This window comes from Coenobita brevimanus, unplaced genomic scaffold (genome assembly GCF_032717465.1).
Source record: "Coenobita brevimanus isolate Jiangsu-jjx unplaced genomic scaffold, ASM3271746v2 jjx.HiC_scaffold_1807, whole genome shotgun sequence".
Taxonomy (NCBI): domain Eukaryota; kingdom Metazoa; phylum Arthropoda; class Malacostraca; order Decapoda; family Coenobitidae; genus Coenobita; species Coenobita brevimanus.
Genome location: NW_027642675.1, coordinates 73,400 through 100,617, shown reverse-complemented (window position 1 = coordinate 100,617; position 27,218 = coordinate 73,400). Strand labels below are relative to the sequence as shown.

General features: G+C 42.6%; 1 long non-coding RNA gene across 1 annotated transcript; it reads right to left on the bottom strand.

Moving 5' to 3' along the window:
• Positions 1–987: 987 nt before the first annotated feature.
• LOC145389666 (uncharacterized) lies at positions 988–26,982 on the bottom strand. The gene is made up of 4 exons (XR_013895498.1): positions 26,856–26,982; positions 23,619–23,785; positions 18,027–18,087; positions 988–1,463 (listed from the first exon to the last, which is right to left on the bottom strand). It is a non-coding gene; the product is annotated as an uncharacterized LOC145389666 (long non-coding RNA).
• Between the last annotated feature and the right edge of the window lie 236 nt (positions 26,983–27,218).

The window sequence follows — 27,218 nt, the reverse complement described above, 5'->3', positions numbered from 1 at the left end:
ATTATAGCTAACTGCTCATCGGCGAAGAAGTTACGGACTCTGTACAATAATCCAAGTTTCTTTGAGGCGGTTTTAGCAAGTGATCTGACATGAGAGGTCCAGCTGAGGGCACTGTTAAGTGAGACACCAAGAATTTCAATACTTTTGGAGATGGGAATATTAGTAGCACTGAAGGTAATGTACGAATCTGGCAATATCTGTCTATTAGTAAACTGTATATATTTAGTTTTACTAGCATTAAAAGAGACAAGGTTGTTTTGTCCCCATTCAATGATTGTAGATAGATCTTGATTTATGGAGATGGCTGTACTGAGTTGAGAGGTAGAGATATTAGACTTTGTAAATGGATGTCTAAGTGTGAATGAACTATGTAGTGTTGAGTCATCTGCATATGAGTGAATGGGATTGTGAGTGACAGATAAGAGATCATTAATATGAACCAGAAATAGGGTTGGCGCAGAACTGATCCCTGCGGCACGCCGGCGTTAATTGAGTGGAATTTCGAATATACATCATCTACTTTTACTCTTATTTTCCTGTCACTAAGATAAGAAGAAATCAAAGGAACAAAAGACGTTAGTCCATAGCAAGGGAGTTTGGACAGCAGGGAACGGTGCCATACTCTGTTGAAAGCTTTAGAGATATCAAGAGCTACTGCATGAGTTTCTCGAAAAAGATCAATTGATTGATGGATGGTATGAGTTAAGAGATTGAGTATGTCAATGGTGGATCTTTCTTGGCGAAAACCGTATTGTCTATCACTAATTAAGTTGTTGGATTCAAGATGTTTAACAATATGCTTATTAATTAAAGTTTCAAATACCTTACCAAGAGAAGATGTGACAGCTATTGGTCTGTAATTGGAGGGGTCAGACGAACTTCCTTTCTTCGGAACTGGGTGGATATTGGCTTCTTTCCATGAATTTGGGAATAAAGAAGTACGTATGCATAGTCTGAATAATTTGGCTAGGACAGAGGCAAGTTCAGGGAAACACTTTTTCAAAACAATTGGCAGAATTCCATCTGGGCCTGGAGCTTTGTTGGTAGGTAAATTGTCTAGGATGGATTTTACGTATCTTGTCTGTACAGTAATCCCTCTAATATCCGGACGCCCAATAACCGAACATCCCCACTACCCGGACCTTATCGTCCTGGGATCAAACATTCCCAAAATGGTCCGAAAATCCAAAAAAATTGGAAAAAAAAATCGATTTTTTGCCGTCCGTAATTTGAACTTGCCGCGCGCGCCGTGTGAGAGCATTGTTTTGGTTCGTCATTCCTCCGACGTCCGATAGAGCGCCGCTGCATCCTCCCCACTTCCCGCCTGTCTCTCACCGCGACGAGACCTACGCTCTTCGCCATGGCTGCCCACGTGCTCGCTTTTGTGGTGGTGCCGTACTTGCTGCAAGGCCTCCTGCTGCTCTCTGCCCTACTCTTAGTGTGTGTGATGATGGCCCCGCCTCCTGAGAAAAGGAAGAGAGTGGTGTTGACTCTGGAGAAGAAACGGGAGATATTGGAGAAGGACGCCTGCCAGTGATACTCTCGGGCTCTGACAGTGAATAAACAGCAAGAACTTCTCCACTAGACCACACGGGAATTTTGAGTGTTGTGCAGTGAAAAAAACGGTGTGTTGTGTTAAGGTTTTCAAGTTGGGAGAAAAGACTAAGTAGAAAAGAAATTTAACGTAACTAACCTTCTTTGTTTTGGCTTTGGAAACTTAAAAAAACTTGGGAAAAGTTTATGTGCAACACTTAAATTTAATGGAACATTATTTGGACTAAAGTGAACACTGTGAAAAGAACGGACTTCTGTGTGTTAGTGACTAAGTTCAGTGCAAGACTTCAGGAAGAGTGTAGTGCAAGTGCTTCAGGAAATCGTTCTTACTGTCAGAGTCCGAGAGGAGGCGGTTATTCATCGAGGTGGCCAGGGACTTGCTGTAAGTAGCCAAAATGTTTCATGTTGTACTATTTTCCATACTATATTTACCAGAATGTTTCATATTGTATTTTTTCCCATACTATACTTACCAGAAAGTGTCATACTGTACTTCTTTCCATACTAAACTTACCTCATGCATGTGCAGTAGGAATGTGTTTTTCAGAGTTCGGTTAGGTTCGGTTAGGTTAGGTTCGGTTAGAGTCCATAAGTACCAGAATGTTTATTAATGTATGAACATACTTCTAAACCCACATTTTATGTGTCTATTGCATTTATTTCAGTCATTTATGTGCCTTATTGGTGTGATTTGGGTGTTAAATAGGTGCTATGCATGTCCGGAGGGAGTTGTATAGGTGTTTCTCTGTGTTAGGGTCCGTAAGTACAAGTCCATAAGCTGGGGCCCAATATCCGGACAAAACCAATATCCGAACCTACCTATGGCTCTATTACGTCGGATATTGGAGTGATTACTGTATTTTAAGTGGGGCAATTTCGGGAGAATCAAGTTCTAGTACTGGGACATTCTGGCTGGTATCATCTATGGTAGAGTTTCTGGCAAAGGTACTAGCAAAGATATCTGCTTTCCCACGTGGGTCATTTGTAATATTGCCATCTGAAGATTTTAGTGGGGGAATGGAAGATGACTTGTTAAAGTTATTATTGAAAGAATTAAGAGTTGACCAGAATATTCTATTGTCATTAGGGTTGTTAAGTAGTTTTGATGCTTGCTTTTGAAGAAAGTTTGATTTAGATAGATTTAATACAGCTTTTGCATGATTTCTAGCAATTTTAAATTGGGAGAGTGATTCAAATGTTTTTGATTTTAAGTAAGAGTTATATGCTAATGACTTTTGGGCTGTTGCTCTGGCACAATTGCCATCAAACCATTTTGGAGAGTTTGATCTTTTAGTGAATTGCTGACTTGGTATGAATAAATCCATACCAGCTAGTATTAAGTCGCAAATGTGGGACTGGGTAGAATTGGGATCACTAGAGAAGAAAGACTGCCATGGAACATCAGCAAGATAAAATCTAAATCCATCCCAGTCTGCCCTGTCAAAGTGCCATCGGGTCACCCTGACAGGTTCAGAATGGGGAGGTGTAGGAGGGTTAACTAATGAGGCTTTGATGAGATTGTGGTCAGAGGATCCAAGTGGTGACAGTACCTCTATCCTGTATTGATCTGGATTATTTGTCAAGAATAAATCCAAGAGATGGGCATTATGGTCAGGATTATCAGGTATTCTGGTTGGTTGCTTTACCAACTGGGTGAGATTAAACGATTCCGCAAACAGCTCGCATTCTAGACCAGCGTCGTCAGTCCGGGCAGAATGCAATAACCATTCAACATTGTGTATGTTAAAATCACCCAAAATGGTATTTTCATTGCCAAGGGCAAGGTCAAGGTTACTCAACTGAGTGGATATGGAATCAAATACACTGGGTTCCGAAGAAGCATTGGGGGAACGATAAACTACACAGATATATTTGGTAATGTTTTGGCAATTTAATTTATATAATGTGTAATCAAAACTGGATGAAGTGAAGTTTAAAATAGTATCAACTGCATATTGGGATCTGATATAACAACAGGTGCCGCCCTTGTTTCGAAAGTTTGTAAGGAGATGGTAACCGGGAAAACAAAATGGAGATATACTGGTAGAGGGTGAGATTTGTGGTTCTGTGAGGAAAAGGGCCAAAGGGGATACGGACTGAAGGAAAAAATGAACCGAGTTTAAATTTGTGGTAAGGCCGCGGATGTTGGTAAAGAATAAGGCCGCACCGTCACCTCTTCGCCGACGAGCATTCCCGGAAATAGCAACAGTCGCTGCCGGCACAGTCGCTTGATGGCGACCGGGAGGACCCTGTGCCTCCAGCCCTACCCTGCCGGTGGTGGCAATCCGAGGTACCACCTCATTTGATAGTAAGATTGCAGCGGCCATTACTAAAGATGTGAATAGAAGGTGTGATATGTTATGCGCATGTAGTGTGGTGTAGACGGTTGAAGGTAGAGGTATTATGAGAGCATGCTGGCCTACTCTCTGTGTAAATGAAGGCTTAAAGTAAGAGTCCTACGCCTCTCATCGGACAATGCAGGATTGGATGATGGATGGATGAAAGGTGTGTAAGAAATGGTTGGCATGCCTTATATACAGCACATGTTGGTAGTCCATCAATGATGTTCACATCAGGTCCTCACAACTCATCCTCTGTGGGGGAATGGAATGAGACAAATTATGACAGTCTGGGTCTGGTTAGTACTTGGATGGGTGACCGCCTGGGAACACCAGGCATCCCTACGTGTCAAGTGGGGTTGGTGGAGGATTAGTGCCCCTCCCTGTAAAACAATTAACTCTAAGCCCTTGGCCACCCCGTTTGGGATACATGGCGTCTGGCAATGAATGAATTGCTGATTTTTGGCAAATATTTTTTGAGAGTCTCTCGGAGCCCGAATATGCCCGCGGAGCACGCAAAACATTGGGAAACAAGCCCGCGGTGTAAGGGTTAAGAGCCGTCAGTCGGGGGATGACGAGCGCTCGGATCGGAGAAATATAACCTAACAGTAGAAGATCCACTGGTGTCTGAGAATAAGGTAACAGAAAATCAACTCCCCATTCGTCAGGTAGGACCTATAACATCTTCAGGCTTAGTCATTCTCAGATGGAGCGAAGGGGTACAAAGCTCTTTCTTTATGGACAGCGGATCTATGGTAAATCTAATCTCAGATACCTCTTTAAACAACAATAGCAAAATAACTAAAAGAGTTGGGATCCTCGAGCCACCTGACATTCGCCTATGCGGTGTGGATGGCTCAGAATTTCAGGTCAAAGGAAAGATCACACTAGAAGTACAATTTGATAAAGCCTTAAGACCTTTTGACGTAGAGTTTCACGTCACTAATGATCTTAGGTATCCAGCGGACACTCTCACTGGCTTTTCGACAATGGCCCAAGAAGCCATTGCTCTCCTCCCTGCTTCTTGTTGTGTACATGTCAATGGTTTCCCAATATCTAGTATGGAATATCCACGTCCGGTACTTTCCCAAACCGACTCAGTTATTAAGTCTCACATGATTCCAACAGTAGTCAAGAGTAATCAAATACACACGCCATTACCTGAACAGCCAGGTACTACTACCATCTACTACTACATCCTCTGAACATTCAATTATAGATCATATCAACCCCTCTGACAGTGGCACACTCGCCGACTCAGACACGTCTCATTTAACTACCTCAGATAGTGCGATTGATGTTTTACAACACGTAGAGATAAGACGTGCAGTAACAAATCAGTGCACAATTTTGTTACCGCACAAGTTTACCAAAGTCTCTGTTCGTGTTGTGGGTGCGAAAGCAGGAGTGGATGTACTAACCTTACCTGAGATGTGTTGTATGAATGGCTTAGCTTATGAGTCAGCATTGTGTATGGTGCTGGAGGATGGTTTATGCTACTTGTACATTGCAAACACAACAAACGCCGCTTACACCTTATGAACGGGAACTCAGATTGGCGATTTCTTGGTATACCCAGCAGCTGTACGTGTGTGCCAGGATTTCCCATACCCTGTTGCTGATGTGTGCTCAGTTGCTCAGTCCACCAGTATTCCATCTAATCTTGAATCTCATGTGAAACAAAGTGATTTCCCGGAACACCGACATCAATTAATTAATCTCTTGCGAGACTATCGCAAAGTAGTAGCCCTACCCGGTGAGAATATGGGAAAGACATATTTGGTAAAGTATCATCTTACATTACAGCCAGGTGCTCAGCAAGTATATATACCTGCCTACCGTTTACCACATAGCCAACATCAACAAGCCGATCGTCTTATTCAGGACATGTTGGATAATGAGGTCATTGAACACTCTGATTGCCCATAGAACAGCCCACTATTTCTGGTTCCAAAGAAAGGTGGTGAGTTACGACCAGTCGTAGATTACAGACGTGTGAATGCACTGACTGTCCCAGACAGATTTCCAATTCCTGTACTCACTAATTTGCTGGAATCCTTAGGCAAAAACAATTGTGTTTTTTCCTCCCTAGATCTTTTAAGTGGTTACTGGCAAGTCAAGATGGAAGAATCATCTCGTCCTATCACTGCCTTCAGTACTCCATCCGGTCATTACCAACTCCGTAGCCTTCCATTCGGTTTGAGAAATGCACCCTCAGCGTTCATGCGACTAATTCATATAGTTTTTGCCAGCATGATAGGTCACTCAGTTTTTGCTTATCTAGATGATGTCATAATCGCTAGTCACTCAGTGAAGGAACACTTAGAAAAGTTAGCCGAAGTGTTCACTAGACTCAAACAAGCTGGACTTAAGATCAGACTATCAAAGTGTGACTTTTTACGTAAGAAACTCCAATTCCTAGGACATGTTGACGCTCACGGAATTCACACATCAGATGAACAGGTTAGAGCCGTGACGAATTTCCCAACTGTACGCAGTTTCCTCGGTCTCTGTGGGTATTATAGAAGGTTCATAAAAGCATACGCCAAGATAGCTGCGCCGTTAACAAAATTGCTAAAGAAGGATGCGCCTTTTGTGTGGGCTGATGAACAGGCAACCGCATTCACCACACTGAAAACTGCTCAAGCACAATCACCAGTTTTGGCATTCCCTGATTATTCTAAACCATTTCTTCTCTGTACTGATGCTTCCAGAGTAGGCCTAGGTGCCGTTCTCATGCAATAAGACTCCGAAGGAAAGAAACATGTCATTGCCTATGCTAGCCGTGTGCTAAACTCAGTGGAAAAGAATTACAGGGTAACTCACTGGGAAGCCCTTGTTGTGGTCTGGTCCCTAAAACATTTCCGCGACATCATCTGCGGATATCCTGTTCACATCCAAACTGACCATCTTCCCTTATGTGACTTGTTTCGGGGATGTAACCTTACCGGTCGACTTGCACGCTGGGCAGTCACTGTGACTGACTATAATTCAACATTTGAATACGTTCCTGGAAAATCCAATGTCGTAGCCGATACCCTCTCGCGGCATGTTGCCACAGTCTCAACTGGTTGCGACATAAACTTAGCGTTCAATTATGACACACTACGTAGGTTCCAGCATGAGGGCCCCGTATGGTCACAGGTCATATATTTCCTAGAGTCAGGCGATGATTCTTCTCTGCCAAAGTTACCAGTCCCTGTATCTGATTTCTTCCTCAACAATGAATTGCTCTATAAAAACTCAGTACTGACAGGTAACAACGTACCTCATCGCGAAGTTAAGCGACTAGTCATTCCAACAGACTTAATTCCTGCTGCCCTCCATTTAATCCACGACACCCCTAATGCATCACACCCTGGCAAAGACAGAAGCTTAAGGCAAGCACGTCTGTCATATTATTGGCCCACTATGCGAAAGGATATAGAAGCGCACTGCGATGCATGTTTATCATGTGCCCGTCACAAGGGGACAACCAGTCAACCTGCTCCTATATTGCAGTACCCAGTACCATCAAAACCTTGGCAAACTGTCTCTCTCGATCTTCTGAAGCTGCCTCGTGCAGAATCTGGTTTTGTTTATCTGTTAGTGGCAGTCAATCATTTCTCCAGATTTGTCATCTTAGTTCCATTGCGTGAAAAGTCTGCTAATGCAGTAGCACATGCCTTTATTAATTCAGTTATTTGCCCTCTCACAACACAAGAAGTAATTTTAACTGATAACGGGTCAGAGTTCAATAATTCAGTTCTGGAAGAAGTTTGTCTTCGATACGGAATTAAGAAATGTAATATAGTGGCCCATCATCCAGCCTCGAATGGCCTAGTACAGCGCCAGAATAGAAAGATATTGGAGAGTCTGCATCACATAGTAGGAGATCAGACTTCCACCTGGGATGAGTGGATTCCACAGGTAGCTGCTTCAATTAATTCATCCATCAATAAGTCAATTGGAGAAACACCATTCTTCATCATATATGGCTTTGACAAAAGATTACCGTATTCACTGTCACAATCCAAACCCGATCCAATCTACGACTACGATAACTATGTGCGAGTAAACCTATCCAACTTCCAGAAAATTCATAAATATGTTCAGGATAATCTGGCCCTTACAAATGAGGAGATGGTACGTAACCAACTTGCCACTGCCACAGATGTTACCATCCAAGTAGGTGACTTAGTTTTTGCCCTAGATCACGACAAAGAATCAAAACTAAACAGTAAATTCTTGGGTCCTTTCCGTGTCATATCTTGTAAAGGTAATAAATTCGAATTAAGAGATCCGCACAAGGCAGAGACGACATGGGTGCGTGTGGATCATCTCAAACGTGCATCAAAACGCATAGTCTTGGAGGAACCACTAAGAGAGTCCACATCCCCACAACAAATTCCTACTCAGCCTTCTTCCTCTTCTCTAAACCTTCCTTCTGACATTACTATTCAGCCTTCCCCTACTGTTAATGACTACTGTGCCAAGTTGCGTTCTGCCACTAAGTCTCTTGCATAACGTTATCATCTCATACTGTTGTTAACATCTGTCTCAACATCACCTCTAAGATCACCTCATTTTATAGGAAAGATGCTGTGGGTCTACATGCTGACAGTGCTGACTCTGGTTGGGTCTGGATCGGGTGAGGACGATGGTGCCGTACGGCCCGGGGCCTTGGTTGGCGCAGGAGGCGAGGTAATGGTCGTCAGAGATATAGTCTCTTTGCGAGATGACCTAGAGCCTCTGGCCGCCATGGCCATCCCCCCTGCCTGACCTTGCACGTCAGCTAGACGACCTGCAGGGACTCTTGTCAAAAATTAGAAATCGACATCCCAATGACACATTTCTGTACCCACTCTACCTACCCATCTGCTGGAAATTAGATTATATTAATTATCAGTTCAACCATCTTCAAGATTCCTTTCCTCACCAAACGCCTGTGGGTCGCTCACAAGCGAAACGTGGACTTTTTGACCTTGGAGGAGAAATCCTCAGTGGATTATTTGGTGTAGCGACTAACCGTGAACTTTCTGGTTATAAAAGGGACTTAATCCAATTATCCAATGCCATCGAGTCTCAAAGCAAAGTGTTACGTATTGAACATTTTATGATGCAACAGATGAGTCACCATCTACATGATGTTACTAATAATGTAAATAATTTTACGATTGTTCTTAAGCGTGAAGCATCACAGACTAATATTTCAGAGTTGACGTATGTTAAATTACATGTTGATAATTTGCAGGTTTCTCTGGACTCTCGTCTCCCAAGTTATTAGTGTAATTCGTATTTTAGTCAATGCTGTTGATAGTCGTGTGACCCTAGATTTAGTATCTCTCTCTGACCTTCGTTCTACCTTGGAATGGGCTCACTCAACATTCGGCTTGTCTCCCATGATTCCGTTTTCCTCTTTAGAACACTACTACCCAATACTAGAAGCCACATTCCTTACTAAAGATATAATTGTTCATATTCCTCTTCGTTCCTCCATCATACTCGATCTTTCTCACATCATTCCTTTTCCCTTCTGGTACAATAACTCCCTGGTACAAGCCTCTGTCTCTTCAGAGTACTTTCTTCTCTCCCATGATCATCTCTATATTGCCTTCCTCTCCTCAAGTGACCTCGGTAGATGTGCCCTTCTCACACCCAACTCTCGAGTTTGTGCTGCGTACCTCCTAACAATTTTTCCTGGCAGCGTTGCTCCTTGTGAATCTGCCTTAGTCTGTAACTTCTCAGTACAACCTGTCTGTACCTTTGTTCCGGTTCCCAAAAGCCAGGTACACCATGCTCGTCTAAATCACATCCGCTACTTCTTCTTTAGTGCCTCAACTCCAGTCAGTCTTATTTGTCCAGGGACCCCTGTCTGTTCACTATCTGCAATTGGTTTATATAAGGCCCCTGATTACTGTACAGTAAAGTCTGAGTCTATAATAGCCCATGTCACACATTATCACTTCGCACTCCGCTCCCACAAGTATGACATCTTCAAACCTATTAATACTACCTGTCATCTACCAACAGACAATCTTTCTAACACATCAGAGAACCTACATATGTTGAACTATCTAAACAATTCTAATTTCATTATGAACCAGTTCTCTTCAGCTTTTAACCGTTACTGGTCACATCCAGTCTTTGTATTTCCTCAGGTTGTCTTATGTTTTCTAGGTTTTATTGCAATTGTTTGCATCCTGTATTGTTGTCTCAAACGAATGGACAAAAGGTTGCATGAGATCCGTGTAGCAACAAGGTTAGTGCGATAACCAAAAGACCTGGAAAATGGTAGTTCTGAGTAAAACTCATTTTGTGATTATATATATATTTGTAAATTGACCAAACCTATATGTTTATGCTGTTTTTCCAACATGGCCATGTACTGTAAATATATTAATCCTTTCTTACATCCAGCTTTGTGAATTATGTAGCAATATCTCATTTATTATTGTACTCCCATGTAATCCCGGTTCACTGTATACTCAGACCACTTGTATTCTTGCCATATTATGACTTGATGCCCCACCACTGTGTCAGGAGACACACTTTTTGATGAGGGGGAAAATTGTTTGTAACCTTTTTGTAGATATTATATAGTATGTAAATATAGTATGTAAGTAGTTGTAAGTAGGATCCAAGTAGGGCGTCAACGCCCGCTCAGTGTTATGTCTACGAGGTATGAGTCACGACTTCCATAGTCGCACCGCCTCTCTCTCTCTAGCCGGTGGTAACCGGCGATCAGTAGCTGTCCAAACGGGTCTGGGGTTGGACGTGCAATTGTCCACCATCGCTGTATATTGATTCAAGACGGTGTTTAATATAGTGTCAGAAAACTACTACAAGACTTTGCCTTTACCAGCAAGTGACGTAAAGGGGGCCATCGACAGCTTTTACACATACCAACTGACATAACTCTAGTGTGTCTTGTAAGGTGGACTTGAGAATGAACTTGTAGTCTCTGAACTGAAAGAAAATGGTATAAATGTACTTCATACTCAATTTTGCAGAAATGGCCTCTCATATACCGGTATGTGGAAAAGGACAAAGCAAGCTGGGCTTTTATATTTCAGTTTTGGGCCAAGCAAGTTGGGCTTTTATATTTCAGTTTTCAATATTCACTTTTTACATTCATTATGTTTATACCTACCAACAGCTGGCTCTGAAATCATTTTCCAGTCAGATTATTCAGAACATTAAGCCTGATTAGAATTATAATGAAGTTAACTAAGATAACTGAAAATGTGATACAGCTTCATGGCAGTACCTTCTTTTCAATATGGGAGGCAGCAGCTGACATAAGTCAACTTACTAAAAATGTATATTTAGGGTACTTGAAAATCCAGTAAGAACAGACCTGAAACAGTCCTGGCAATTGTTGTGCTACATGATAGATCTCTAACCCTAGAAAATACAGGTGGTGTGTTTGAGTATAAAACTCACAGAATTGGGCCACCATCTTGGACTTCAAGACAGCCGACACCAGATGAACACGAAAATTATTCCAATGAAAACGTAGGGTTTGCCTTTGAAATTTTCCGTCTATCTTTTACAGCCTTGCATTATAACGAAAGACTAATTTCAGCCGGCAGCCATACTGGACTTAAGATGGACGACCTCTGAGAGGTCCAACAATGATCCCACTGGATTGCCAGACCCTGAAAACATAGGGGTAGCCATTGGAATTTTGGTTCTATTTACCATATTATTGGAGTTATTGAAGAAAATACGGGTTGCTAGGTAACCATTTTGAAATCCAAGATGGCAGCCACCAGGAGGGCCAAATTTGGGGATCCATCTCGAAAAATGATCGTATGGGTCCACTCTACACCTGTGCAAAATTTGGTGCTTTCCTGGCAAAGTGAACGATTGACCTGATAATTTGGCCTTAGCCGCTGGACTATACAGGGAGGGGCAATAACCGTCCACCAACCTACTTGTTGACAGGTAGGGAACAGGTGGGTTGGTTATACAAGGTCTGTTCAGGAAGTACCCGACTGTAGGCTCTTAAAAATAAACAGCTAAAACGTTTAGCTAGGACACTATCTCCCTCAAGTAGGCCCCTTCTAACTTGACACATATAGTCCAGCATTCTTTCCACTGCCTGAAACATTTTTAAGAGTGGGTTTTCAGTATCTTCTGCAGGTGTATATAACAGACATGTATATGTACAAAGGAAAAAGGGAAATAGATGTGTGTGGTAATCACAGGGGCATTTGTTTTCTGAGTGTAATAGGAAAAATGTATGGTAGGATACTTATTGAGAGAGATAGGGAAATAACAGAGGAATCATACTCGATTTTTTTCAGCTGATGATCCACTTTCGTGAATGTGGCACCTGTGCACTCCTGCCGCATGATTGGTTGGTTTAAGTTTCATACATGAAGTATCATATTTACAAAATACAGTTGTACCTAATGTTCCAATTCTCATAAATGGTGTTTTGCATTGTCACTGTACTATACAAACAGACATGAAACGAATATGTATCTGTGTTTCACCCAAAAGGACATGAATTTGGGGAAGCTGAATTTAAATTGAAATATTTATTGTTGTAAAAGGCACAGAGTTCTTGCATCTCTAATAAATAAATATATATACTTATGGATATCTATCTATCTATCTATTGCCAGACGCCTCAATCCCATTTGGGGTGGCCACAAACAAATCGCCTCCAAGTCGCCCTGCCCCCAGCCATTTCACTGCCCTGCTCCCAACTCACACACCCCCTCTCTCATATACCTCTCCACCCCATCCCTCCATCTCATCCTCGGCCTCCTCCCCCCTCTTCCCTCCTCCACCTCACTCATATACACTCTCTTCGTCAGTCTTTCACTCTCCATCCTCTCCACATGGCCAAACCACCTAAGTGTGTTCCTCATAACGCTTCCTATCACATCCACATCCACACCACCTTTATATCCTCATTCGTCAGCCTGTCTCTCCATGTGACTCCACAGGCTCCTCTTAAATAACTCATTTCCACTGCTCTCACTCTTGACTTGTGTCCTTCCAACAACGTCCAAGCTTCACTTCCATACGTTAGAGTTGGTATCACAATACTGTCATGTTGTAACTTTTTCACTTTCATGCTCACTTCCCTGTTTCTTATCACTGCTTTCAAAGAACCAGCAACCTTTCTTCCCTGCTGTACCCTTTCAAGCACTTCACCCTCCAAACCACCATCCTTACTCATCACACTACCCAAGTACTGTACTTAAACGTACTCACATTTTCCAATTCCTCACCATCCAACCTCGCTGTACATTCACTGACTTCACCTCTCTCAAAGACCATCACTTTACCCTTCCCTACATTCACCTTTAGATTCCCTTTCTTACACACTCTCCCAAACTCATCCACCAAGCCTTGAAGCTCCCCTTTGTCTTCACTCAACAACACAGTATCATCTGCAAACAACAGTACAGGGAGTTTCCAAACACTATCCTCTCTCACCAGGGCCACTCCAACATCCACTACCCTACCTTGTACCTCTTTTATTACCCCATCCATGTACAGACTGAACAACCATGGAGACATGACACATCCCTGTTTCAACCCAACTTTCAAAGAGAAAAATTCACTTAGTTCACCATCCACACGCACTGCAGCCTTCGCACCATCGTACATACTCTTCACAGCATTCAACAACTTCCCATCTACTCCATATATTCTTAACACTTTCCACAATCCTTGTCTATCCACCCTGTCATATGCTTTCTCCAAATCCATGAAAGCCGCATACAACTTCTTTCCCTTCTCTAGAAACTTTTCCACTAAAGATCTAAGAATGATTATCTGATCTACACAACTTCTTCCCTTCCTAAAGCCTCCCTGTTCTTCTCCAACTAATTTCTCTGTTCTTTCTCTAACTCTGTCAATAAGTATCCTACCATACACTTTTCCTATTATACCAAGAAGACAAATGCCCCTATGATTACCACACACTTCTTTTTCCCCTTTTCCTTTGTACAAGGGAATAATTATACCTGACTTCCAATCCTCCGGGACTCTACCTTCCTCCCAGGCCAAGCTGCACATCTTCCACATCCATTCTACTACTATCTCTCCCCCATGCTTCAGCATTTCACTACACACTTCATGAATTCCTGGGGCTTTCCCCGATTTAACTCTCTTCATTGCTTCCACAACTTCTATCCTACTGATTTCTTCCTGTCTTCTCACCTCCCTCCTTCTCCCAGCCATTCCCCAGCCACTTATACTCGCATTACTTCCATCCTCTATGTTCAACAATTCCTTAAAGTGTTCTCTCCATCTGCTCACTTTTTCTCCCTTCTCCACTAGTAATCTACCATTTTTATCTTTCACTCCCCTGCTAACTTCACTTCCACCCTGTCTTACTCTTTTCACCTCTTTCCAGATCATTTTCTTACAGTCCCTCCACTTTACACTCAAATTCCTTCCAAATTCCTCATCCACTCTCTTCTTACTCTCTCTTACTAATCTTTTCACCTCTCTCTTTCTTTCTACATATAACTCTATCTTCCGCCTCTCAACTTCTTCCACGCCCCTATTTCTCGTCCATTCATATATACTTACGGATAATATGGGCGAAGGTATCGAAGCAATGGAGTATGTGTGATCCATAATAAAATCTGACATCTTGCTAGAAGAAACAAATTGTTTTTGTCACTGTACTATACAAACAGACATGAAACGAGTATGTATCAGTGCTTCACCCAAACGGACAATGAATTTGAGGAAGTTGAATTTGAAATGAAATATTTAGTGTTGTAAAGGGTACAGAGTTGTTGCATCTCTAATAAATAAATAAATATATACACTTATGGATAATATGGGCGAAGGTATTGAAGCAATGGAGTAGGTGTGATCCATAATAAAGTCATTTTTTTTTAATATAGGGAGTTGCAACAACTCTGTACCATTTACAACAATAAAAATTTAAATTCAAATTCAACTTCCTCAAATTCACTGTCTGTTTGGGTGAAGCACACATACTCATTTCATGTCTGTTTGTATAGTACAATGACAATGCAAAACAGCATTTATGAGAATTGGAATATAAGGTACAAATGTTTTTTGTAAATATGATACATCAGGTATGAAACTGAAATGAACCAACGTGGAAGGAATGCGCAGGTGCCACATTCACGAAAGTGGATCATCAGCTGGAAAAAAGTCGAGTATAGTTGGAGAAGAACAGGGAGGTTCTAGGAAGGGACGAGGGTGTGTAGATCAGATATTCATCCTTAGGTCTCTCATGGAAAAGTTCCTAGAGCAGAGAATGTTGCATGCCTTCATGGATTTGGAGAAAGCATATGACAGAGTGGACAAACAAGGAATATGGAAAACATTAAGAATATATGGAGTACATGGGAAGTTGCTGAATGTCTTGAAGAGTATGTATGAGGATGCTAAGGCTGCAGTGCATGTGGATAGCGAAATGAGTGAATTTTTCGGTATGAATGTTGGATTGAAACTGGGATGTGTCATGTCTCCATGGTTGTTCAAACTGTAACTGGATATGGTTATAAAAGAGTTACAAGGTAGGGCAGTGGATGTTGGAGCAACCCTAATGAGAAAGAGAATCATTTGGAAACTTCCTGTATTGTTCTTTGCAGAAGTGAAGACGAAGGGGAACTGCAAGGCTTAGTGAATGAGTCTGGGAGAGTGTGTAAGAAACGGAATCTAAAGGTGAATGTTGGGAAGAGTAAAGTTATGGTCTTCGAGAGAAATGAAGTCACTGAATGCACAGTGAGGCTGGGTGAAGAGGAAATGGATAATGTGAGTGCATTTAGGTACCTGGGTAGTGTGATGAGTAAGCATGGAAATTTAGAGGGTGAAGTGCTTGAAAGGGTGCAGCAAGGAAAAAAGGTTGCTGGTACTCTGAAAGCAGTGATAAGAAACTAGGATGTGAGCATGGAAGTGAAAAAGTTACTTCATGACAGTATTGTGATACCAACTGTAATGTATGGAAGTGAAGCTTGGACCTTACTGGAGGGATGCAAGTCAAGAGTGAGAGCAGTGGAAATGAGTTATCTGACAGAAGCAAGTGGAGCTACATGGAGAAAGAGACTGCCACATGAGGAAGTGAAGGCACATTGTGGTGTGGATGTGGATGTGACAGAAAACATTAGGAGAAATACACTGAGGTGGTTTAGCCATGTGGAGAGGTAGGCCATGGATGAGATTGAGGGATGGAGTGGAGGGATATATGAGACAAGGGGGCATGAGCTGGGAGCAGGGGAGCAAAATGGCGGAGGACAGAGCAACATGGAGGCGATTTGTTTGTGGCCACCCCTTGCAGGACTGAGGTGTCTGGCAATAGTCTATCTATCTATCTATTGTCAGTCTTTCACCCTCCATCCTCTCCACATGGCCATAGACTGAAGAGGTGAAACAGGCTGTGGCACAAAAGAAGAAAGCATACAATGAATGGATGAGAAATAGGGGCGTGGAAGAGGTTGAGAGGCGGAAGAGAGAGTTATATGTAGAAAGAAAGAGAGAGGTGAAAAGATTAGTAAGAGAGAGTAAGAAGAGAGTGGATGAGGAATTTGGAAGGAATTTGAGTGTAAAGTGGAGGGACTGTAATAAAATGTTCTGGAAAGAGGTGAAAAGAGTAAGACAGGGTGGAAGTGAAGTTAGCAGGGGAGTGAAAGATAAAAATGGTAGATTACTAGTGGAGAAGGGAGAAAAAGTGAGCAGATGGAGAGAACACTTTAAGGAATTGTTGAACGTATAGGATGGAAGTAATGCGAGTATAAGTGGCTGGGAGAAGGAGGGAGGTGAGAAGACAGGAAGAAATCAGTAGGATAGAAGTTGTGGAAGCAATGAAGAGAGTTAAATCGGGGAAAGCCCCAGGAATTGATGGAGTGTGTGGTGAAATGCTGAAGCATGGGGGAGAGATAGTAGTAGAATGGATGTGGAAGATGTGCAGATTGGCCTGGGAGGAAGGTAGAGTCCCGGAGGATTGGAAGTCAGGTATAATTATTCCCTTGTACAAAGGAAAAGGGGAAAAAGAAGTGTGTGGTAATCATAGGGGCATTTGTCTTCTTGGTATAATAGGAAAAGTGTATGGTAGGATACTTATTGACAGAGTTAGACAAAGAACAGAGAAATTAGTTGGAGAAGAACAGGGAGGCTTTAGGAAGGGAAGAGGTTGTGTTGATCAGATATTCATTCTTAGATCTTTAGTGGAAAAGTTTCTAGAGAAGGGAAAGAAGTTGTATGCGGCTTTCATGGATTTGGAGAAAGCATATGACAGGGTGGACAGACAAGGATTGTGGAAAGTGTTAAGAATATATGGAGTAGATGGGAAGTTGTTGAATGCTGTGAAGAGTATGTACGATGGTGCGAAGGCTGCAGTGCGTGTGGATGGTGAACTAAGTGAATTTTTCTCTTTGAAAGTTGGTTTGAAACAGGGATGTGTCATGTCTCCATGGTTGTTCAATCTGTACATGGATGGGGTAATAAAAGAGGTACAAGGTAGGGTGGTGGATGTTGGAGTGGCCCTGGTGAGAGAGGATAGTGTTTGGAAACTCCCTGTACTGTTGTTTGCAGATGATACTGTGTTGTTGAGTGAAGACGAAGGGGAACTGCAAGGCTTGGTGGATGAGTTTGAGAGTGTGTGTAAGAAACGGAATCTAAAGATGAATGTAGGGAAGAGTAAAGTGATGGTCTTTGAGAGAGGTGAAGTCAGTGAATGTATAGCGAGGTTGGACGGTGAGGAATTGGAAAATGTGAGTAGGTTTAAGTACTTGGGTAGTGTGATGAGTAAGGATGGAGGTTTGGAGGGTGAAGTGCTTGAAAGGGTACAGCAGGGAAGAAAGGTTGCTGGTTCTTTGAAAGCAGTCATAAGAAACAGGGAAGTGAGCATGGAAGTGAAAAAGTTACAACATGACAGTATTGTGATACCAACTCTAACGTACGGAAGTGAAGCTTGGACGTTGTTGGAAGGACACAAGTCAAGAGTGAGAGCAGTGGAAATGAGTTATTTAAGAGGAGCCTGTGGAGTCACATGGAGACAGGCTGACAATAGACAGACAGATATCCAAAGCACAGTTAGTTTTAATTAGACCATAATTAGTATAAGAAGTATGTTGCATTTATGGGAATGGGTTTTGAGTTTCAAGTCTGGAATGGACTTTGAAGGCTTGGACTCAGACCTACCTGACAGGCCCCAGGTGCAGACTGCCAGGGGAGATCAGGCCAGAGGACTGATGGAGACAACCTGAAAAGAATGGATAAGTGATACCTAACTTAGTGATTTATGGTGCTACCTCATACTTAACTCAAAACCCTTTGTATTTTTTAATGTCTCCAAGTTAGAGCTAATAAGAAAAGAAAACCCACGTTGAGTTTTATTTCATATTATCCACTCAGCCTGTTTATGAACAGCACTTTACCCAGGTTGATACTCTGGAGCAGAGCTTCTGAATTTAAAATGGGGGTTAACCTAGGCCGAGAGTTCCCCAGTCAAACACGTAGCATTTTTGGGAACTTAGTTTGAGAAGGGAACTAGGACAAGGTGTATGGTCAAACTGCCCCCCAACACATCTTCACATTCCCTACTTTTCCACTCATATCGCCAACCACAAACACTGTCTCATACCTCCCAAACTTTTCCATTCACGCTTCCACATTTGCCCAAAACTCTTCTTTCACTCTGCTTGCACAATCTTGCTTTGGTGCACACACACACACACACACACACACACACTTGAGAGAACATGAACCTGATGTCATGTGCTTTGTAGAGACCAAATTAAGAGAAGATATTGATGTTCATTTGGGAGATCGTTTTCGTTTTCGTTTTTAAAGGCTCCAACATGCTTGCATGTGTCGGCCTTGGTCACCTAATGGCGGCTCTCCATGCTGCACGATCCATTGCAGCCTCCCTGTTCAGTCCCTTAACCCTAAGGTCACACTTAATGACCTCGTCCCATGTCTTTCTCAGTCTACCCCTCATAACCCCACCCCCAATATTAACATTTCTCACCTTCTTCACCCAATTATCATCCCCCATCCTCTCCACATGTCCAAACCACCTCAATCTACCTCTCCTCCTCACAACACCAATACACTCCAGTCCCATCCTACCTCTCAACTCTTCCATCGTAAACCCAGCTCCTCCAGGCCTTGGACGCAGGGACGCACTGCACATCCACCTAATCACTGTCGTTTCTGTACGTCTGAGCCGGCGAATATCTTCCTCCTTCACTGCCCAGGTCTCACTGCCATACAGCATTACACTCCTAACATATGCTGCATACAAAGACCCCTTAGCACGTAGGGAAAGCCCTCTCAATATCAGGAGAGGCAACAGCTCCCTGAACTTCTTCCAACCACTTCTCACCCTAGCCACAGAGCTAGCTCCAGCCCCACCTCCAGGACACATGTCTCCCAAATAACAAAACTCTTCCACACACTCAAGAGATTCACCAGCAAGTTCAATCCTTTCACGTCTGACAATCTCCACCTGCTCACCCCAGCACACCGTACACATAAAATCAGCATTATCTCGCAGTCTACCTCTGATACCACTACATCTCTTATGCACCCATTTATCACACACACCGCACAAGATGGAATTACTTCCCATGCCCTTGTGGCAAACTGCATATGGCCACTCTCCCTCGTCTTTGACAGTACCGCCACCAACCCTAGATATCATCACTTTTGTTTTATCTGCATTTACCCTTAAACCCTTTTGCCCCATACCATCTCTCCACTTCCTAAACCTTTCCTCCGCCTCCCTTTCATTCTCTGCAATCAACACCAAATCATCAGCATACAACAACTCCCACGGGAGTCCGTTTCTAAAGTCACGTGAAAGGGCTTCAAGTACCATGATAAACAACATCGGGCTCAAGACTGACCCCTGATGCACACCAACATTCACGGAAAACTCATCACTCAAATCTCCATTCACTCTCACCTGGGTGTGAGCACCCGCATACATGGCCATAACCACCCTAACCAGCCACTCCTCCAAGCCAAGCTTTCTCATTGCCCACTTCACCACCTCTCTAGGGACTCTGTCAAAGGCCTTTTCCAAATCAACAAAAACAAAATAAAGATCCCTTCTCCTACCAATATATTTTTCCTGAAGCTGTCGAACAATGAATATGGCATCAGTGGTCTCCCTACCTGGCATAAACCCAAACTGCATCTCATCAATATTCACTCTTTCTCTAATCATACCTTCTAAAACTCTCTCCATTACCTTCATTATCTGATCTAAGAGCTTTATACCTCTATAATTTCCTCTTTCCAGGGCATCACCCTTTCCTTTATACACATTTCAGCCAATCATCTGGGACAACACACTCATAAATAATCCTATTTATCAGGTCAGTGACTAAACTCACCCCTATATCGCCTGAGGCCTTCAACATTTCGGCAGTCAACCCAGACACACCTGCTGCCTTCTCCACCCTCATCCTGCCTATTGCCTCACTCACAGTAGCAGTATCAATCAAAGGCCAAGGGCCAGACACTGGATCTGCTGGCTCCAAACCTTCCCTGTCCCAGTCAAACTCCTCATTCAACAACCGATTATAATGCTCTCTCCATGCATCTTTAATATCCTCGCTGTTCACCACTACCCTTCCTTCATCATTCTTCACACACTGCTCACCTATGATATCCTGATTATCCCTCCTCACCTGACCTGCCACCCTAAATATATTTTTCCTTTCCCCATGATTTAGGTTATCAAGTAATTGTCTCTGTGACTCAGACTTTGCCCTGTATACCTCTCTTCTAGCCCTACGCTTGGCAGCCAAATATTCCTCTTTGCTACCACCCTTCTTCCATTCCCAGAAAAGCCTTCTTTTCTCCTTAATTGCAGCTTCTACACCCTCATCCCACCACCAAGTTACTTTATGTCTTGGTGGTCCTCTTGTCCAGCTGCATGTTACATCAGTAACTCTCAAGAAATTGTTCTTGAGGGCTCTGTACTGTTCATTAACGCCTCTGTCTACAGCTCCCTGTTCAGCCACCACTCTCCTCAACTCACTATAGAAGGCATCCCTTACTACTTGGTTTTTCAGCTTCCATATTTTCCTCCTAGGTACAAAAGTCCTCTTTTTCATCACTTGTTCTTTAAGCACCATATCACAAATCAATAGTTTGTGCTGCTGCACACACTCCTCACTTCCTATAACTTTAACATCCCTCACTAACCTCCTATCGGCCTTCCTAACCAGAAAATAATCTATCTGACTGCTATTTCCCCCAGACTCATACGTAATTAACCTACTGTCTCTTTTCCTAAAATATGTGTTGCACACAATCATGTCCGTTGCCTCCCCAAACTCAAGTATCCTTTCCCCTTCTGCATTCCTTAGACCATACGCACATCCCCCATGCACTCCTTCATAACCTTGTGCTGCTTCACCTACATGACCATTTAAGTCCCCTCCCAAAATCACTATCTCATCATCCCGCATACCACCCACTACATGTATTAAATCATCCTAAAATCTATCTTTCTCTGCTACATCCAATCCTGCCTGTGGAGCATATGCCGATATAATCGCAGCTATCTTTCTTCCCAACATAATTTTCACTACCAATATCCTATCACTTACTCTCAAAACATTCATAACATATTCCACCCATTTCTCCGCAACCATCACACCAACACCTCCATATCCGTCTGTCCCCCCCCTGCCAAAACAACTTATAGCAACAGTCCTTCCCAGAAATCTTTCTGGCTGATCCACCTCTGTACCGGACTTCCTGCAAACACGCCACATCCACCCACCTCCTACTGAATGCCTCAACGACTTCCCCTGCTCTTCCCCTCAAACTTCCCACATTCCATGAACCCACCCTCATCCCCATGGGTGATTTACTGTCCTCAGGCTTGCTTTGAAACTTATTTTGTTTTGTCATCTTCAGTATTAATAAAGGGGGACAGACACAGCACAGGTCCCACTCACTGCACAGTCCCAGGTCCAGGCAATGGATCTGGGACCCCTAGCCCACCAGCTTACCAATGGCTGTGGTAGTGGCCTCGGGGCACCCTGCCAGGACAGCTGCAGGGACACCCTCCATGCGCATCTTGGCACTGTAACTATCCCGCCATTATACACCCACTGATAGGGCAGCCTCCTGGGGCGCTACTCCCAGGTTCGGGCCCCTCTCTATTGGGCATAAGCTGCAGCCTGGGAACCGCAATGCCCTGTACCCTCTAGCACAGGCCCGAGCCCCATCTCGCCCTGGACCCACGATCTATGCTGGCGGAACCCCCGCCACGCCTCCCCCCAGAAGTCCACCACTAGGTAACGGGGGCAAAGTTTTCTGGCTGCATGCCCTTGCTGGCGCCAACCCCTGTAACGTAGTGGGATACGTTGTGTGAAATGTAAAGTGCATGTGGTGTAGTGCATAGACAGTTAGAGGCAATGTTTGGGAGAGCATGCTGGTCTACTCTCCATGTTACTGTCATGCTGAAAAGGTCAGCAAAGGGGGATGGTTAGATGGCTAGTGAAACAGGAGCTCCAGCTCTCCCTATCACCAGCATTCCCATTCCCCTCGGGAGTGCTACCCTGTTCGGCCCGTGCTACGGCCTCCTCCTAGATAGATAGATAGACAGAGAGATAGATACATATATATATATATACCGGTATATGAAGAATGGGTGCTACATTACATCAAGGCAAAAGTGTATAGGCTACACATTTTGTGCAATGCGTCAGCAGTAAATGCATGCAGCCACAAAGGCAAAACAGCTTCATTTCTTTGGCAAGTCACTCCTGGCCTGGGAATGGGGTAGAAAAGTTAGGCCTGGCTGGCCCGGGACAGTGTTATGGTAATTGAGAAAAATTACAGTTTATGGATTAACTGACAAGTATACCAGACCTTGGGGAAGTTAGGTACACTACACCCTTTACTATGACTTGGTACACAACTACCATCTCTCTGGCCAAAACTACCATCTCTCTGACCAAAACTACCATCTCTCTGACCAAAACTACCATCCTGGCCAAAATTACCATCTCTCTGACCAAAACTACCATCTCTCTGGCCAAAATTACCATCTCTCTGACCAAAACTACCATCCTGGCCAAAATTACCATCTCTCTGACCAAAACTACCATCTCTCTGGCCAAAATTACCATCCCTCTGGCCAAAATTACCATCTCTCTGACCAAAACTACCATCTCTCTGGCCAAAACTACCATCTTTGGCCAAAACTATCATTTCTCTGGCCAAAACTACCATCTCTCTGGCCAAAATTACCATCTTTGGCCAAAACTACCATCTCTCTGGCCAAAATTACCATCTCTCTGGCCAAAACTACCATCTCTCTGGCCAAAATTACCATCTTTGGCTAAAACTACCATCTCTTTGGCCAAAATTACCATCTTTGGCCAAAACTACCATCTCTTTGGCCAAAATTACCATCTTTGGCCAAAACTACCATCTCTTTGGCCAAAACTACCATCTCTCTGGCCAAAATTACCATCTTTGGCCAAAACTCCCATCTCTCTGGCCAAAATTACCATCTCTCTGGCCAAAGTTACCATCTTTGGCCAAAACTACCATCTCTCTGGCCAAAATTACCATCTCTCCAATTAAAATTCTGATTTGTAATAAACAGAGTAATGCAAGGATACAATGCTAATCACAAAGAAGTGCTACGGAAGGGATGTGGAGCACTAGTACAGTATTGCCTTTTTCTGCCACTGAGCTAAGGGAAATAAACTGCAAAGGAATTAAAATCTTTGCCAAGTTCAGATGAAAGAACTATACCTGAGGTCTCTGCTGACTTCCTGCTGACTCCTTGCTGATTTCCTTTGACTTCTTGGCAATATCCTGCTGACTCCTTGCTGATTTCCTAGTTACTCCTTGCTGACTCTCTGCTGCATTTTGATGGCAGGAAGGTTGGGGTAATAGCAGGCAGGTCGGTTCAGCACCATCTGTGCAGGTAAAAATAAAGCCATTGGTGTCTATCTATCTATTGTCCGACCTTTAATCCTGTAAGGGGTGGCCACAAACAGATCGCCTCCATGTCGCCTTGTCCCCTGCAATTCACTGCCCTCCTCCCAGAGAAATTACCATCCCTTTTAATAATAATAATAATAACAACAATAAAAATCACTTATCTCTTGAGTGATTCAGATGCTTTATGAATGCATAAATATGTGCTTTTTAGTATGGAGGCTGTCTGTCCATAAACACACAAAATATACCATACTTTAAATGACAAGGACCACCAGAGATGCCTGTGTCCCACTCTCACCAATGTTGTGATGGCGTCAGAGTTATGGATTGTCTGAACCCAGTCACCCTCACAAGACTGGATACAGGCGGGACCTGTTATATGACGGGTGTGTTAATGGACGACTACTTCAATAACGGATATGATACTCATATAATGGATGGGGGGGGATATGTACTGTGTAATGGCGTATGTGCATGAGACGGAGCAGTGTGAGGTGGAAGCAGGGCAGTGTAATGGCGGGGGACTGGGTGACATGGAGGTGATTTATTTGTGGCCAATCCTTATGTGATTAAGGTGTCTGACAATAGACAGACAGATCAAACTTTGGGGGAAAATCAGGTTAGGTTAACTGATCCCACCAGCATCACCGAACCTGGGTCTACATTGCCCATTCTCACATCATCGATTTCTTGTACAGCAGACAAACATGTAACTGAACCCACACGTACAGTACTCTATTGTACGGCATTTCAAACTACTTTATCATTCCAAACTGTGATGTCTGGTATGACTGGATACTCTTACTTTATGGCATTTGAAACATTATGATACTAGTTTTTTATCACTTTTCTTGTTTCCAAAATTATGAAGTCTTATATGATTTGATCCTCTTACATTATGGCATTTGAAACAACATTATGATACTCTTATTTTTAATCACTATTCTTGATTCCAAAATTGTAAAGTCTTGTACGACTGGATTTATGGCATTTGAAACACTAACAATAACTACTGTACTATTTATTTTGAATCACATTTCTTGGCCTTTCACCATGTCCTTTCCATTTCTTTTTTTTACAACAGCATCAGTGTGGCAGCTTTGAAATGTGAGAATCAGAGTTTGCCAAGGCTGCTGTTACAAATCATGAAGTTTTCACAAATTCTCTGCAGCCAACTGTATTTCAGCAATGGAATAAATCTGAGTGGGTCAGGTTGGCTGAACTGAGGTTAGGTCAGGTTAGATTAGAACTGAGATGAGGTTAGGTTTGGTCAGTTTGAGTTACAAGAAATCGGGATAGGTTAGGTTAGTTTATGATAGGTTATGTTAGGTTGTGTTAAGAGGTTAGATTAGGTTATAAAAGAGGTAAAATTACAATAAATGAGATTAAATTACATTATGATAAAGGAAGCTGGGTTAGGATAAATTAACACAGATGAGATTAGTATGTGACAAAATGGTGTTCCAAGACAGCCATCATAAGGTTAGGTAAAGGTGAAGTACTGGTAGCTTAGGTTAGGATAAACTAGGTTAAATTACATTCAGCTGGGTTAGGATAAATTAACACAGATGAGATTAGTATGTGACAAAATGGTGTTCCAAGACAGCCATCATAAGGTTAGGTAAAGGTGAAGTAGCTTAGGTTAGGATAAACTAGGTTAAATTACATTCAGCTGGGTTAGGATCAAATTACCACAAGAGAGATTAGATGATTGTCCAGCTGGGGTTACAAAATGCCGACCTGCTTTTGGTGTCAATCGGCAGAGTTGTGATTATAAACAAAGGCTGCTTTTTATATACAATTCTAATTCCATCTATTGCCAGATGCTTTAATCCCGTAAGGGGTGGCCACAAACAAATTGCCTCCATGTCACCCTGTCCCCCACCATTTCACTGCCCTCCCCCAGCTCACACCACCCTACCTCATATACCTCTCTACTCCATCTCTTCATCTCGTCCTCAGCCTCCTCCTCTCTCTCCCCTCCTCCACCTCACTCACATACACTCTCCTCATTAGTCTCTCATTCTACATCCTCTCGACATGGCCAAACAATTCACTACTTATAAAAGAAATAACACACATCAAAACTTTAAAATACACACAGAAAATATCATAAAAATTATCTACAAGGCGTTGTTAGGAAAAAAACAGGAAAACATGGCACAAATAAAGTGGTGGCTGGCTCGTTACCTACCATCCTGGCTTATGTTGTTAACGTCCTTTGCCGTGGTGGTGATGGAGACAATGGTAAAATACACCAGTTTCAATAAAAATGGGCTTAAAAACAAACTCCAATTACACGTAAAGCCATCGGAAAAAACTCAAACTATGTGTAAAGGAATGAGGTAATGAAAATAAAAAAGGCAAAATTATTGTTTCAGCCAAAAACACAATTACAAGATTTTGATTCATTTTTTTGGAATATTGGACAAATCTAAGATGCTTTTAGGCACTTTTGTTGCAAATGTTTATTTTACTCTTGAAGACAACCTAACCTAACCTTCAGGAGTACAATAAAATTAATGTCAATGAAATGCAACAGAAAAGTGTTTTAAAACTGTTTAAAAAACTGAACAAAATGAATAAAAATCTTGTAATTATTTTTGGCTGAAACTATTCCAACCAAACTACAAAAAAATATTCCTTGGTCTCCCTCTCCTCTTCCAGCTCTCACTTACACTCTCCACTGTAGTACGTCAATTTCAACCTGACAAAGATCCCTATACTCTTTTCTGCTTCGGCTATCCCTGTTAAACGCAATGTACCCATAGCTTTAGTTAACCTGCAGGGCTGATTTGACTAGCCACCAAGGAGATTCAGCCGTACCTCGAAACTACGGCTGATCATATTAAAGGCAATCAGGATTTAATATCCGAAACTACGGCTGATCATATTAAAGGCAATCAGGATTTAATATCTGACCTGTATGAGTGTCATAATTGCCGTAGCGGTGGCCCAAAGCTGTCCAGCCATGACAAACCTCTCTCACCTCTTCCCCCTCATGGTGGCCCACATCCTAAGTTACAGCTGTCATTATACACTCACCTGCAGCGTTTTGGTAGGCGGAGAAGATGCCAGGGCAGGCTAGGTGGCCAATACACACATAATATATCGTCCTTTCATCCTAAATATCAAAATAAACATTCAAAATACAATTCACATTTTAACACCAACGCCAAACCAGCAGCAACACACCGGAGCAATGGACAATCTCGCCTTCGGGACGAACTCATAATTTTACCGATCTTTCCATATAAATAACATTTACATGCGACTTTTGACTTACCATAATTATCACTATATTCACATCACACGTGCTTGTTTCATAAATATAAAAAAAAATAATGTTTTTCACACAACTATAGGTATTTATTGTTGTTGTTGTTGTTTTTTTTGGTAATATAGTTC